General features: G+C 39.1%; 1 protein-coding gene across 1 annotated transcript in view; it reads left to right on the top strand.

Annotated features, from left to right (window-relative positions):
• Positions 1–765: 765 nt before the first annotated feature.
• Positions 766–15,154, top strand: part of TPRG1 (tumor protein p63 regulated 1) — a 140,849-nt gene continuing 126,460 nt past the window's right edge. Inside the window, exon 1 of the mRNA XM_030330508.2 lies at positions 766–975. The gene's annotated coding sequence lies outside the window, so the exon portion shown is untranslated. The remainder of the gene's footprint in view (positions 976–15,154) is intronic.

Genomic DNA, 15,154 nt, shown 5'->3' on the forward strand with positions numbered 1-15,154 from the left:
TCCTCTCCTAAGTTCATTCTCAAATGCTTCCGTTCAAATGCAGCATCTCTGAAGGAGGAATGCTATTCTCAATTTACAGATGACCAAAGAGATCAGGTCAGAATGGTAAACATATGACTTGCCATAGGTTGCAAAGCCATTAAATGGCAGATAGGATTCATTGAATAGATATTCTTTGATCATCATTCATTCAACATGTATTTAGTACTTGCTACACACTGAACAGTATGGGGAATAGAGGGGAAGATAAGATGTGGTCATTACCCTCAAGGGGCCCACAGTCTAATGAGAGGGACATACACTTAAATGGAAAACAATGTCATGGGGCAAATACCCTAAAAGAAACACTGACCAGAGACTCTGCATGCACACGTGTTTGTGTTTGCTCTCATGGGGATACAGTGCTCTATATGTCCTCTACATGTCCGAGGCAAAAGTAGTAACAATGCTCAAAATCACAAATAGCCAACAAATCAAGTCCATCATAAAATACTAATAATAGGAGCAAAGGCTTCAGGCTTATGCTTCCTTACAGCTAAATGGGAGCATACAGATGTCATGGGGGAATGGACAGGAGGCTGTTCCTGCTTACCCCATCAGAAGATTTCAGTCAAAGAGGAAGTTGGCAGCACAACCCAGGACTTCTTAAAGAATGGGATGACAGAGAGAGAGAGAGAGAGGTGTGTCACCGTAGAACAAGAAAGGCCCCACCCACAAACCTGTCTCTGACAGGTTGAGTTCCACCCTGTAAACATCCTCAATCCTTTCATTTGCCCCTTTGTTTGAGGCTGAGCACGTAACTCTCAACCCACTTGGTGAGGCAGGGCTCAGACTGGGGGGGTGGCAACACAAGGGCACCCTCATGTTAGGCTTCATCTGAACCAACTACACTTTCACTGGCCGCTATCTATGGTCTGACCCTCTTCATCCAAGAAAAGAAAGAAAAGTGCCGAGAACCAACCACAGCCTAGACAGGTAAGGCCAGGTGGCTTGTCCCTGGTGCAAAGAAATGGGGTTTCTCTCTATGAATCTATTTCTCCTGCCCCCTGGCTTGGGTTTCTGGTCACCTCTACCACTGACTTGCAGTTCCTTCTAGACTTGTAGTTTTCCACGACCATTGGAAAGTCCTCCATTTGTCCTTACTGCCCAGGGTTGATGAGGTTTGTAGACCAACATTTTTCAGCCTATAAAATCACTTGACATACTTATCTATATATTGATTTTGACCTCAACTGCCTTATAAGAGCAGTAGGATAGGTATAATTTTATCTATTCAGTGGCTTAGTGAACTGAGGCTTAGTGAATTGAAGTGATTTGTTCAAGTATGATCAGCAGGCTAAGGCCAAGATTAGATTTGATTCCTCCTTCTCTCTCCCTCTTCTGTACCACCCAGCAGGTCATACCTTATCTCAAAAAGCCAAGACAAGTGAAAGGGCTTCCTGAACTGTCAAACGACAAACAAAAGGTGTTATTTCCTTGCAGGCGGGTTGGGAGGGATATTTTTGGACTCATCGGAGACAGATTTTATAATGAAACATAGGCTTCACCAAATAGGGACTATTTCTAGAGAACAAATAAGAATATGTATGTAAAGAGGCCTCGCAAACTTGAAAGTGACATGCAGATGTGGAAAATGGTTCCATACAGCCTGAAACTTGCCCTAGCTCTCTGTATGAGAAAGAAGGCTTGCATCTGGGGCTGGATGACACTCTCCTAATGTCAGCAGGAGCATTATGAGACGCAGCTCACAAAAGCCCTAGGGAAATATTTAGCTTTTCAGTCTTCCTGTGGTATGTGGAAAAACAGATCTCAACGGGGGAGAAACACCCCCAAATCCTTTCAAATTGACTCCTGCAATTTCCTCTCTTATGACAGCTATCATTATATCTCATTGTTCTATAGTTTTAAGAAAATCTCATCTTCAGTGATTATGTAGTTTATTTTTTAAGCTGCTAATTTTAGCTATAATTTTCCCTTCATGCTCAAAAGGTTGTATCATTCTTAGTTGTGGAAGGAAATGTTTCGTGTGTGTGTGTGTGTGTGTGTGTGTGTGTGTGCGCACGCGTGTGTCTGTTTGAGTTTGTTATGACAGTGCTAATATTCACCCCCATGAGCCCACCACAATGCGGTGGGTTGCGTAGCTCCATCTCTGGCAGATTTCTATATATTTTTAATGTTTGTCTGGCTGTAAGGGTCTTGAAGAAATCATTTAATCAATTACCTTATTCAAAATAGAGAAACCGAAGGCCCAGGAAGATGATACGATGTGCCCAAGGCCACACAGCCAGTGATCATTAAAGCTGTCAGTCAAACACACGTTCCTACCTTCTCACTGCCCATGACGCATAGGGAATGGTGCAGGGCATCCCACAGCAGAAGCAGGAGCTGTATCATTTTGGGGATTATACCCAGATGTCCTTTACGATGTCTTTCGGTTAAAAGTTTTAGAGTGCTTTGTCCTTTAGCATTCAGGGGAAATATAATGCCCTGTAAAGTAGGGGACCTGTCTAGAGAAGCCTCTCTCCTTATTAACTTGGTTCTTGTGGAATCTTTCTTTCAGCCAAATTCTGGAACTTCTTCTTAGGTGTAAGGTTAGGAGATTTGCAAGTACGGGTGGCGTCTTCTTTCTCTTCAGCCAGTCTAGGTCTTTGTATCTTCTAAAGATCGTTGATCCTTCTAAAGAGGCGTCACTCCGTTCAGATGGTTGTAATGCCAGTTGATCTTTAAATCAGAATTGTAGAATCTAATGGTAGGGTTGAGCCTTAGAGTTCTTTTAGTCCGCAGGCTGAAGACCAGTGCCCACAGGTGGGCCCAGCATTCGGCTGTGTTTTGTTTGTGGTACGGTGGTAAACAAAATTGAACCAGTTGTAAATATTTAACATCCAGGAAATTCCTTGTAAAAATTCAGGTTGATATATCTGAAATTTCTTTTTTTTTTTTTTTTTTTTTTTTTTTTTTTTTTTTTTCAGAAAGATCAGAAGGTCTGGTTATAGGGGTCTACATACTCACGTGGAAAACACATCGGCAGGGTCTGGGCAACATGTGTTTCTTGTAGATGAAGCATGTATTCTCCAAATCTCCACATCCCTGTGGGACCTGATTTCAGCTATCAGGATTTGCATTTGTCAATGCTGGTCTCTTCCAGTCTGTCATGTGCTCAAATCATTCTGTTTCAAGGGAAACCTAGTTCCGCATAATGATAGGCCAGACCACAGATCAATGTCACCAGGGAAGAGGTGAAGTTAATTCTTTGGCCCTAGCCTCTTGTTATTTGAGAGGTAGGAAGAGAAATGATGACTTCAGCAGATCATGCCATTGGCCCTCATACCTACCCAGGATATTAAGCCAGATGTCGAAGCTCAGTGACTTAAGAGCTTAAGTATTCAACTACCTGACACAGTTCCAGCATAACCTCCAGGTGCCTATAAGAGAAAAATTGACAAGTGCAGGATAATACTCTTTACTCAATAGATCAATGTCATAAACATAAGAAAAGAAATTATGATGTATGATAACACATAGAATGCACCACAATGCCCCACATTCCCAAAGAATACAGAGCAAATTGCTGAAATTCTGGAAACTAGCCCAATAGTATGTTTTCTATAATCCATTAACTAAGAAAATAATCACTTCTTGATCACTTATGGTGTATATCACCCTAGGCTGGGGGATTTAGGAGTGAAGAGCAATGAAACTTCCCTAAAGGGGCTTACTAATAATGAAAGTGTTCACATAAATAACCATAATGCAAGATATCATAAATTCTGCAAGAAGAAGAAAGCCAATGTTGTTGGTTTCACTGAGTAAAGAGATATTCATGGAAACTGTAGGCTGCCATCAGGATGGTTAGAAGGAGGAAATGGCATTTGCCGTGGGCTTTGGACAGATAGAGGTGGGAAGAGTTTCTAGTAAAAGAAAAATTAAAGCAAACTCATAAGTCACTGCTCTCTGAGAAGATACTATCTGTACGAGAGAGAGAGAGAGCTAAAGAAAGAGAGTGCACACACATTTGTTGTAGCTATATATAGCCCCAGTGGGCCTGGGGGAATCGAGACTAGAAATGTGGGTCTGCACCAGATCTTGGGTGCGAAGTGACAGGCTACGGGCTTAAGGTCAGACACAACACCATGGATTTGAGGAACATAGCAACTATTGACCAGACATTTAATCCCAGTTCATGGCTATCAAAATCTATAATTTGGCAGGACAGAACATTTGTGTAGGTATCACTAACCTTAGTTTTAAGTTTTTCAAAAGAATTAAAGGGTAAAAACAGAATTGAGTGCTTCTAAACACAATGGACAGTATCAGATGCTTAGGGAGAGAGGCAAAGTAGTAATATACAGAATGATTAGAAAAATGGATGAAATTTTTAAAAAGACTTGTTGAGAAACTTGTAAGGAATATTTGGACCAAAAAAACATGGTTAAGATTTTTCTTTCTTTTCTTTTTGTAAAGCAAGTTTATTCCTCTGGGTTATCTGAAAGTTAGGAAAGTGATGTTGCATAAGTTCTTAACTTGTGGGATGTGGAGCATTATTTTTAGTTGATAGACTTTTTCCTTTGGTCTGGGAAGCAGTCACATCCTAAGGAATAGTTATAGAAAATTCTTGGATGTCCCAGCCCTACACTCTTCCATTAAAACACTGCTGGAGAATTCCACAAATATGTGAATGTTTTACTCTGGCTTACAGCATTCCTGATGGGTTGAAAGGAAGGTTTTAGTTTTGTAAAGGACTCCACTCGTCACCAGAACAATGTTTCTGCACATACCACAGGTATTTGTGTAATTAACCAAACTTTTCTCATTTTATGTGCATGGTTGTGTGTGAGATTGGTTCAGAATTATCTCAAAGACCCGGGCTTCAAGGGAAGTAGGTAGGTGATATGACACAGAGTAAAATGAGGTATCTGAAAAAAATTCATTCCTTTAAAGCTATTTATTGAATATCTGTTCAAAACAAACATCTCTTCAAGTTTCATTCATTTGAAACTATTTATTGAATACATGTTCTAGGATTTGGGAAAAACTCAGCAATGAAGAGAGAGAAATAATCTCTGCCATCAAGTAGCTTATGTTTCTAATGAGACAGATGGAAAATAAACATATTAATCAGTAAAATAGACAATATATGAGATATAGAGGAAAAATAGGGAAAAGGATAGGAGGTCTTGGAGAGTTGAGATTTTGGAAAGGGTGCTTAGGAAGAAATAAGTTGTTACTTGAGTGAAGATCCTAATGATACAAGGGAATGAGCCATGTAAATAACTGAGGAAACAGCATTCCAGACGTCTGGAAGAGCAAGTGCAAAGGTCCTGAAACTGGAGCCAGTCTGCTTGGCCCCTTAAAAGAAAAATGCATACAGTGAACTCAGTGGAGAAACCTTTGGAAATGGAGTAAGAAAGATGATGGTGGGAGTGGGGATGGAGACGACAATAATGCAGGCCCAGTAGGACACAATAAGGATTTTGACTTTCACTCTGAGTATGATGGGAGCCATTTGCAGAATTTGGACAGAGGAATGACATGGTTTGGCTTACATTTCAAAGGGATCGCTTGGTCTGGGTGTTGAGAATAGATGAGGGTGGCGTGATGAGAAGGCGGGCAGAAGCAGGGAGATTCATTAAGGAGGAACTGTTATAATCCAGATGAGTGATGTGGAAGCTTGGACAAGTTGCTAGTGGTGGAGATGACATGTGTTTTAATTGTGTGGTTGAGATTGACTGAATGGGGAATAATGAGACAGGAAGAAACTAAGGATGACTCTAAGACTTTTGCTGAGCAACTCGTAGAAAGCACTGGCCTTATATCTGAGACAGAAGACCATGAGAGCACTGAGTTTTGAAGGAACACTGGATTACTTTTGGACAGGTTAAGTTAGAGATGTCGAGTAGTGAGTTAATATACAAATCTGGGGCTCAGTGATTATATCTGAGCTGAAGATAAAAAATGAAAGTAATCAATATATACATGATATTTACAACAATGAAATTAAATGAGATCATCAAGGCCGCCTGAGTGGCTCTGTTGGTTAAGCTTCTGACTTCACCTCAGGTCATGATCTCACAGTTCGCGAGTTACAGCCCCGTGTCAGGCTCTGTGCTGACAGCTCAGAACCTGGAGCCTGCTTTGGCTTCTGTGTCTCCCTCTCTCTCTGCCCCTCCCCTACTCACACTTGGTCTCTCTCTGTCTCAAAAATAAATAAAAACATTAAAAATTTTTTTAAATGAGATCATCAAAGGAGTTAGTAGAGATGAAAGAGAGAGAGAGAGAGAGAGAATGAATGAGAGAGATTGATTGAGTGGCTGATTTGGATGCTGCAAGGTTTTGGGTTAGGAAGGGGAGGAGAGTCCAGTCAACAGTGTACCAAAAGGGAAAAGGCATGGCGGGAGCAGCTCTATGTCAGCAGAGAAGAGGTTTCTATCACTGAAATTATTTAGAACCCCTAGCACACGGTAATAATGAAAAGCATTTTTCATTTATATTTTCCATGGATAGTGCACCCCTATGCCATCTGCACCCTGGAGCAGACCACGCCTTCTATTCCCACTACCCTCTATGTTTTCCTCTGGTTCCACAGGAACCAAGAAAAAAATGGAGAAGGAGCAGCCAGAGTGGAGGGCCGACACTAGGTGAGCACCGTGTGCTCTGGGGTCCAAGTGCAGAAGCTTTCCGAGGAGAAGAGGGGTGGTCAGACGGCACAGATGCTACTGAGAGGTGGGGAGAGATGCTGTTAGTTATCTGAACACGTAACAAGCAGTGTGGCTGGGTAGGATCAGGAGAGAATGGAATAAGAGAAATTGGAGCTGGTGAATATAGGACGTTCTTTTCGAAGAGCTTATAGGTACAGGGATCCAGAGAGAATGGGAACAACATGGAGGGGAAAGAGGGAGGCTTTTTTTCCCCCTTAAGATGGGAGGGAATTATAGAAATGTACTTTTATAGAGCTTGTAACTTACTGATACACATACAGTATTTTCTTTATTCTACCTCTGTGAAGTAGTCTTAGTAGGGGTAATCATCTTCAATTTTTTCAGGGAAAGAAAATAAGGCTCGGGGGTTGAAGTCATCTGCCCAAAATCATACAGCACACTGCTGAGAGACGGGACTTAAATCTGAGTTCTGCGAGTCAAATTCATTGTTCTCTTCTCTGCCACTGCCTCATACTAAACACAATTTCAAAGATCATGTATAGCCTTAGAACTCTCTAGAAAGCTCTACAAAACTTTCACTTTGTAGTTGTTTAAACACCTTTCATACAGTCCAGGAAATTCACACTTCACAGCAATGCCTCCTGAACTGCAGGTGCTGTCATACCAGATGTAGGATGTCTGGGGGCATGGGAGGAAACAAGAGCTCAGCATCTGTATCAGTGAATACTTGTAATGTTTGGAAAGAGTCTTCCAGGTGTGGTCAACACAGGACTTCATGTGTTGAACCATGCTGGAGGATAAGAATGCAATTTCATATGCCTGCAATCTTGGATGGATTCTCATATCAATCTCTTCCTCTAATAGTGAATTTATATCTCTTTACTGACACCATACATCCTTAATATTGTCTGCTGCTTTCTTTCCACTTGAAGGTCATACACTGTCAAAGTTATTCCTCTTTACACGGAGCTCCAACCATATATATCTGGGTCTTCAACACTACCTGGGTCCCAACTGGGACATTAGTACTCTAAGCAGGGACCCATTGAAACACATATTATTTGATGCAGCCCTGGCAAATGCATGTTTAGAAGAAAAAGCTTTGCATAGCATTTGTCTTCCCCAGTGGCAGCTGTTCTTTCCCATCATTCATGGAACCAAAAGGCAACTCCTAGAGTAAAATGTAACCCTTACCTTTTAGTGGTGGGTCATACTGGGTGCTTGGTGGCTATGGCTCAGCATGACTCTGCACCACCCCTAGAATGTTCCTTTGCACTTTATACAGATTACTCTCTAGGTCATTATCCAGCCATCTTGTAATTACCTATTGACAGATCTGATTCTTTTATAGACAATTTACTCCTTAAGAATACAAATCGTATTTGCAGGTTTTCTTCTGGTCTCCATTTCTCTGTTTCCCCCAGCACAGTGCTTGGCATAGAGAAGTTTCCCCCAAATGCATTCAAATTAATTAAGTGAAACATTTTGCACTATGTACAGTTCCACTATGGAGATTAATCTATGTCACACAGGAAAAAAATAGAGTACCAAGTTCAAGATATTCTTATATGTAGAACTACCGAGTTAGGCAATCATACCTACAATGTTTGAAGCCAGCTGGTGTGGTTCATTTCGTTCTGTAGTCAGGGATACGCAAACCTTTATTAACTGATATGTCTATTTTGAAATTTTTACACCATCATTACATACACCTATAACTTTCAGTAGAGCTGGTGTAATAATTAAGATCTGTTGACATTATAAACATTTGTTTAATTATTAATGTATTTACTAAAATGAAGAATTTTGTGTTAAGACAAAAACTGTGAAGCTAATAAAACTGTCCAAACATACACAGACACACTCAACCTTTCAATCTCACCCTTAAAGCATTGCAAGTTAAAGCAAATATTGGACTCATTGAAACCATTAATTGCAAAACATATATTTTTTTAAATTACAAAATTCTCTCCTGACATGCAGGAAAATTGGATATATGGGGTTTTCTTTGTTATTTTTATTGAAGTATAATTGACATGTTAGTTTTTGGTACACAATGTAGTGATTCAATACTTGTATATGTTGTGAAATGATCACTGGAATGAGTCTAGTTAATGACTTTCAGCATACGTAATTACAAGATTTTTTTCTTGTGATGAGAACTTTTAAGATCTTTTAGTAACTTTCAGATATGCAATAAAGTATTATTAACTGTAGTCACCATGCTGCACATTACATCCCCATGGTTTGTTTACTTTATAACTAGAAATCTGTACCTTTGATCCTTTTCACTGATTTACCCACCCTTCAACCTCTACCTCTGGTAGCTACCAATCTCCATCTGTGAACATGGTTTTTTGTTTTTCTTTTAGGGTGTTGTTGTTGTTTTATTTATTTATTTATTTTTTTTTTTAAATTTTTTTTTTCAACGTTTATTTATTTTTGGGACAGAGAGAGACAGAGCATGAACGGGGGAGGGGCAGAGAGAGAGGGAGACACAGAATCGGAAACAGGCTCCAGGCTCTGAGCCATCAGCCCAGAGCCCGACGCGGGGCTCGAACTCACGGACCGCGAGATCGTGACCTGAGCTGAAGTCGGACGCTTAACCGACTGCGCCACCCAGGCGCCCCAGTTGTTGTTGTTTTAGATTTCCCATACAAGTGAGCTTCATATTCTACAGAGACAAAGTATACAATGTTTCTGAGAGGGGTAATTTGGCCACGTATACAGAACACTTAGAGTGCAAAACTCTTAGACTCTGAAAAAAGGAAGGGTTTTGAAAAGTTTTACCTATGAGGATCATAGTCATTAAAAAAACAAAGTAAAAAAGCAGCAACATGAATAAAAAACAATAGGGCATGACTCAAAAAAATATAGATGATTGCATAACAGAACCTACACAGCCAGTAATATCCTGTTGTAGGAAATTATTTATTAACTGAGTAGTTTAGCATAGTGGTAGAAAACAGGGCCTGAGGTTTGAGAGAACTTTGATCAACTTAGAACTCTTATCACTTACCAACTGTGTGACCCTGAGCAAATTCCTCAATCTTTCTGAGTTTCAGTGTCCTAGTCTGTAAAAAGGGTAATTCTAATACCTGGACCACAGGGCTGTAGTGAGCTTGAAATGAGCCAATGCAGTTAAAGACAAGTGTTTGGCACACAGTATACCCAATACTCAATATATTAAATGTATGTACAATGTATTACTCCATATCTTAAGTGTAAAAGGCAGCTTTTGAAACAATATTTACAACATGTCTTCATTTTTGAAGTAAAAGAAAAGATACTATCTACAGATAAAAGTAGAAGTCTTAAAGGATATGCATCCAAGTTGTCTACTTTCATTTTCTCTGCATGGTAGATTTAGGGGAAGATTTCTTCTTGCTCCTTTGCTTTTGTGTATGACCTGCAATATAATAAGAAGAGTTCAATGGTTCCAAATGATCATAAGCATCAGTCCCTGTAGATGAACTTCTATCAATACAGTGACTTGAACATTGTCAAGTCATCAAAATCTCTTTGAACCATTGTCATCAAGGCCATATGTGGGTGTTGGGTAGTGCTAGTCTTATTACCTTCAGTTTCCTCTTGCTCCTCTGCCCTTGTCCTACTGCCCTTGTCCTACTGCCATATCCCATGTGGTATATACCATAAACATTCATTAAGCATACTTCTCTTGAGAGCATAGGGTGTTGATACTGGGGTAGAATACAAAGCAGCACAAAGGTTTCTAACCTAGAGGAGCCTATAGTGCCTCTGAGGGAAAGGAGTACTTAGCTTATGGTGCTGGTAATGCTTCATTTTGTTGACGAGACCCATATCTCAAGTGAGTTTGGATAGCCAGGGAAGCTTCCTTAAGGAGGTAGGGCAGAACCATTAGAGGGACTTTAGAAGTAAGTCTATTTCCATAGCCCACAGGTATAATGATCTTTGACTAGGATGGAGTCCTTCCAAGCTCCCTATGTCACCATTACCTTTGATGAGATTTCTTGTACGATTACCTCTTTTCTTTCCCCACTGTTTTCTGAGGTCCTAGATGTTTACTCTTATATTTCAGTAAAGTCCTTTTGACCCGTAACCCTATAACTCTGACTTTTATTTACTTGATAGACATCTTGAAACATTATTTTTCACATTTTTATTCCCTCAATCCTAAGTATAATATATGTTCAATGCAAAAAAAAGTTAGAAAATTTAGAAAAATGTAAAAAGAAAGTAAAAATCATCCATAAGCCAGTCATACAGAGATAATCATTCATAACATTTTGGTGCATGTGTTTCTAATACATGTGTGGGTGATTTTTTAATATAATATTTTATAATCTGAACTTCTGTTTCATAATAATATATCTTTTCATGTCAATTTAATATTTGACTACAGGCTTATGCTGTGACATCTTTTACAACCTCCTCCTCCTAGAGAAGCTCATTTTAACAGTTCAATGTTAATTTCTAGTATTTTTCTTTGCTTATTTATATATATTTCAAGTTTTAAAAATAAAACTGTAGTGGGGTGCCTGGGTGGCTCAGTCAGTTGAGCGTCCAACTTTGGCTCAGGTCATGAACTCATGGCTCTTGAGTTACAGCCCCACGTCAGGTTCTGTGCTGACAGCTCAGAGCCTGGAGCCTGCTTCAGATTCTGTTTTTTTCTCTCTGCCCCTCTCCCATTCACTCTCTGTCTCTCTCTCTCTCTCTCTCAAAATAATAATAACAATAACAATAATAATAATATAACATTTAAAAATTTTTTTAAAAAACATAGGTTATATATTTTTGGACTCTGCTTTTTAACTTAACATTATTCTGTGAGTTATTTTAAAGTTTATTTATTTATTTTGAGGGAATAAAGGGGAGGGGGCAGAGAGAGAGAATCCAAAACAGGCTCCATGCTCAGCACAGTGCCTGATGTGGGGCTTGATCTCATGACCATGAGATCACAACCTGAGCTGGAATCAAGTGTCAGCCGCTTGACCGAATGAATCACGCAAGTGTCCCTATTCCGTGAATTTTTATATGTCATTTCACTGTTTTAAACATATGACTTCTAATGATTGCATTATATTCCATGATGGGTGTGTACACATATTTGATACCATAAATGCCTTTAATTTTAATCCTATCTAACTTAGAATCAATGCTTAAATCATTACCCTCTCTATGAGGCTCTAAACTTCACAAGAAGATCTAGTTTTGATTCATCTTTGAATTGTCATCGTGTGTCAACGGACAAAGATGAAATCCTTTGTTCTAAGTGAGATAAGCTCTAAATGGAAGCTTTCACAATGTGAAGGGATCCAGGAAGTTATAGCTAGGTCATCACAGAGAGTGGAGAAAAGACCATGACCCACAACATAATGGTTGGCTGGTGTGGGAGCAGAAATTGAACTTGAATGGGCCAGGTGGGCAGGAGGAAGCCCCAGCCTAGCAAGGGCATCTTCTCTGACATGACACCCTCACTGGTTGAAGGGAACAACTACTGAAACCGGGCAAGAAGCTCTAAAATTCCCACCATTCAGTGTCTCTTGCTTGTTGAATTAAAAACCAAAACCAACACAAGCTAGTAACTTGTTCTTCTTATTGATTTCTTATCCCTGGTGCTCTTAAAGATGTGATTCTCTATAAATAGGACTGTAAAGGACTATAAAGTTGTGATTTGTGCTGGGATAAAGGTGATCAAAATAGATATATTCCAACCTTGTTATTTTTGCTATTTGACCTGCTTTGAAAATGGCCTCTTAGCTCTCCACTTGGATTTAGAATGGGGGCTCCAAATCAGGCCTGTGTGTAGTCTTAGACTAACAGAGCTGTCGGGAACATGGGGGGCCAAGTAGTTCAGTCCCCTCCTATACATGTGAAAAAAACAACGCCTGGAGAGAAGAGATGACTCACACCTGAGACAATGGACTCAGAGTTACAGTCTGAGTCTTATATGAAAGCATATAAGGCTTTCCCCACCATCACTAGTTACTTCATGCTCTGTTCCCAACTGTTCAAATGTCTCCACCATAGATTCCATTGATCATTAGACTTCTAGATTCCTTTTCCTCAAACCTTTAAACTATGTTTTAAGACTCTACTATAGTTGAGATACCTTGCTAGGCCTTTAGAGCCATTAGTTTTTTCGAATTCAGATACTGTCCTGCAAGGTAACTGTTGGACCCACTTCACATTTGAGAAAATAGAGGCTAAGGATTCTTAAATTGCTACCCACCTTCAGGCAGCTGGCAAGCTATGGAGTCTGGATGGAAGCCCAGGGTTGTCTGACTCCAAAGTTTTCTCTACTGTGCCGGTCTATTTCCTGATACAGGAATTGATAACATGAAATGAATCAATTTATGTCTTTATGGTTCCTTGTCTATTGTCTCATGGAAGGATTGACTTAATTAATTCTTCAAACATTTGTGCCTCTGAGTTGTGGGTCAGTGATTTCGACACATCCCCCACAAAAGTTGTGCTTAAATCAAAAGCAAAGACATCTTTCAGGCTCTGGTGGAGGAAGCTAAGTTGTGTAGCTTAGCCACTCCTACTGATTGGCCAAGTTCCCAAACAGGATTGAAGCTGAACAACTGAAAACAAACAAGAACTAAAGTTTTGCCAAAGTTGAGGGGAATAAAAAGCATGAAAGGAAAAGAAAAGAAGAACCTGTTTGATACCATATAAGTGATGTCATCTCTGCTAAGAGAGAGGATGCATTTCAGGGAGAAGCATGAAGAGTCATTGAAAAACTAGCAGGTGTGAAGGAAATTTAGGGCTGTGCTTTGGGATGTGGATTCCCCTTGGCCAGGCATTTTCTCTTGACCTCTTCTCAAAGAAAGATGAGTTATATTATGACCTCCAAATCTGTTGGTATAATGGAAGGATAAAAAGGAAAGTATTTTACACTGGTTTGTTTCAGACCAATGTTTTTGAATGTGATCTATGTCAAGATCAGTTTGGTATGGAATGGCTCCCCTCAACAGCCTCCTCTCCATGCTCCTCCCCAAGGCCACTCCTCACAAGGGGACTGATACCTTTTATCCAGCTCCACATCCCATGCTGTGACCTTTTGCTGGAAACCTGTAACTTCTGCCAAATTACTCTGTCCTGTACATTTGTAACTAAGGGCTTTGTTCTCAGAGGAGCTATTCATTTTAAGTGCACGGGACCTAGCTCTCTAAGACAAATGTTTCCCCTACCATTTTCCCTTATAGAATTTATGTAACAAGTTTGTAACTTGTGGCCTACATAGTGATTTCATAACTTCTTGTGATAAAACTCGCCCAAGAGGTATACTATCTTTCTCCATCTCTCAGTTCTTTAGATTATATTACTTCCTGAATATAGCTTTTGCATATCACTGGGCAGATAAAAGCCATTGTCCAATAGTCCAACTCTCTGTGTACAGAAAATAGTCTCTATCTGTGTATGAATTTTATTTTTCTTCTGACTTCAATTTTTAGAGAATTTCTGAGAGCCAGGTTATAATGCATTTTTTGTATGAAACAATTTATCTTTGATGGTGGGTGCTGGAGAATGAGAGGGCTGTGATGAAAATGTGTGTGCTTAAAAAACCTCCGAGTTTTCAAATGTTTTGGCTAGAACTATTACCTTTTTTCCCATTTTGTCCTCTTAAAAATATTTTTGTTGTAGGGGTGTTTGGGTGGCTCAGTCGGTTCAGTGTCTGACTTGATTTTGGCTCAGGTCATGATCTCATGGTTTGTGAGATTAAGCCCCCCACTGGGCTCTGTGCTGACTGTGCAGAGCCTGCTTGGGATTCTCTCTCTCCCTCTCTGCCCCTCTTCACACTTCTCAAAATAAATAAATAAATACACTTAAAAAAATTCTTGTTGTAGAAAATTAGAAAATGTAATTAAGGGAAAAAATCTAAAATCTCATTATTTAGAGAAAACCAATATTAGCATTTTGCTAGATATCCTTATAAACTTTCTTTTATGCACATCTATATTTTATATTTATAACAACTAAGATCATGCTCTGTCCTATTTATAGTCTTAAAAAATATACCTGGATATCTTTCTATTGTATTTTAGATAGTTTAGAGAGTTTAGATAGAATATTAGGTAGCTGATATAATATGTACTATATGTATTAATATGTACTATATGTATATATATAATATGTATTATATTATACATATATGCATATATATACACATATATATACATATAATATGTATAATATATATTATATATATACATATAGTACATATTAATACATATAGTACATATTATATCAGCTACCTAATATTCTATCTAAACTTACACTAGCTGTCATAACTAAATTATGAATAAAACAGATTGTTATTTTTAAAAGGGGTTGACATTGCCACTGGAAGGTGATGAGTTTAAAATATAGCTAGAAATATCAGTTATTTTAAATAATATCTCTCTTTATTTCCTTGTTCAGATATACCAGCCCAGCTTCTAATGATGTACAGGTTAATCTCACTTTGTTTATCATGTGACCTAAATCTATAGATACATAACATTATTAGT

This window comes from Lynx canadensis, chromosome C2, assembly GCF_007474595.2.
Source record: "Lynx canadensis isolate LIC74 chromosome C2, mLynCan4.pri.v2, whole genome shotgun sequence".
Lineage (NCBI taxonomy): Eukaryota > Metazoa > Chordata > Mammalia > Carnivora > Felidae > Lynx > Lynx canadensis.